The sequence below is a fragment of the Bison bison genome, unplaced genomic scaffold, assembly GCF_000754665.1.
Source record: "Bison bison bison isolate TAMUID 2011002044 unplaced genomic scaffold, Bison_UMD1.0 scf7180017864213, whole genome shotgun sequence".
NCBI classification, from domain to species: Eukaryota; Metazoa; Chordata; class Mammalia; order Artiodactyla; family Bovidae; genus Bison; species Bison bison.
The window spans coordinates 2,473,838-2,475,139 of NW_011494785.1; positions in this window are offsets into that span (position 1 = coordinate 2,473,838).

Sequence of the window (1,302 nt, forward strand, 5' to 3'; positions counted from 1 at the left end):
GTCTCAGAACTGGGGCACGGAGGGCGAGCGTGGGGCGGGGGGGAGCGGGATGGGTGAACCGGGCGAGCGGTTCCCTGAAAGGAGGGGGAGGTGGAAGGGAGCGCGGGGAGCGCGCAGAAAACCAGAGGTGCGAGCGATTAACTCCGGCCCCCGGGGCCAGCCCCTTTCCACGAGGGTGGGGCGGAAGGGGTGGGTGGGTGGGTGGGTGGGTGGAGGGGGGCTAGTCGCTTTAAAAGGGTGAGTAAGAGTTTGGGGCGCCGTCTCCCCTCCCTCTATTTGCATAGCCAATAGCTCTGGGTCTCCTGCTACTGCGCGCTGATTGTTACCGGGCAGATTACTTTTTTTTTTTTTTTTTAGTTAGGACGCGTTCCCCCGCTACATCAAAAGGAAGCCAAGGAAGGGAGGGCGGAGGGAGAGCGGGGATGGGGCGGGCGGGGGCTGGTGAGAGGCCGGGGCGCCCGCGACCTTATCAATAGCGCAGGAATTAGGATCCCATCGACTGTACGTAAAGAAAGGGGAGGGAAGGGGGCGGGCGAGGAGAATGTCTAATTGCGGTGGAAGCCATTAGCTTTCGGGAAGAAAAAAAAGCTCGCTGAAAAACCCAAGTTGCAAACTCAAAATGAAACAGCCCCGCGCGGCGGGTGACACCCGGGGCCCAGAAGCGTGTTCCTCGGAAAAGATCGGGTCCCTAACAATCACCTATTGATTTCAGTCAACGTGGACTTCCCGACTCAGGCCTTGAGTCACTCCGGATAAATACGTTAACTTACATTTTAAGACCCCATAAAAGACCTACTCAAACTTAAGTTCAACCACCTTTGAGCGGATCAAAGAAAGCCTGCAGGAGTGGGGGGTGGTGTGGGCTGGAGGCAGTGGGGGCCAGAGAGGTATTTTTAAAGTATAAATCTGCCCCGACAGGCAAGGACAGAAGCCGGCCAGGGCCCCCAGCCTCTTGACATCACTTGATAACTAACGCAGCACGGTCTTTTCTCCACCTCCCTGCAGAGAAAGCATCCTGTGCTCCGGGTCCCCTGAAGAGGGGCAGCGGGAGGCTGGGGGTGGAGGGGAAGAGGCGGGTGGTCGTCCTCAGGGCCTCGCCCACCCTGGGGAGAAAGCCTGGGTGGCAGGGCCTCAAGTCTCCGGAGCGAGCCGAGGGGCCCCCTCGCCCCTTCCCTCCCCCCAACCCCAAACCCGTCTGGCTTTACTGAGAAATTCCGGCGGGGAGCGGGGCCGGGGGCGGAGGGGAGGCGGTCGTGAAGGGGAGGGGCGCAGGCGGGTGCCCCTCTCCCCGCCGCCCTCGCC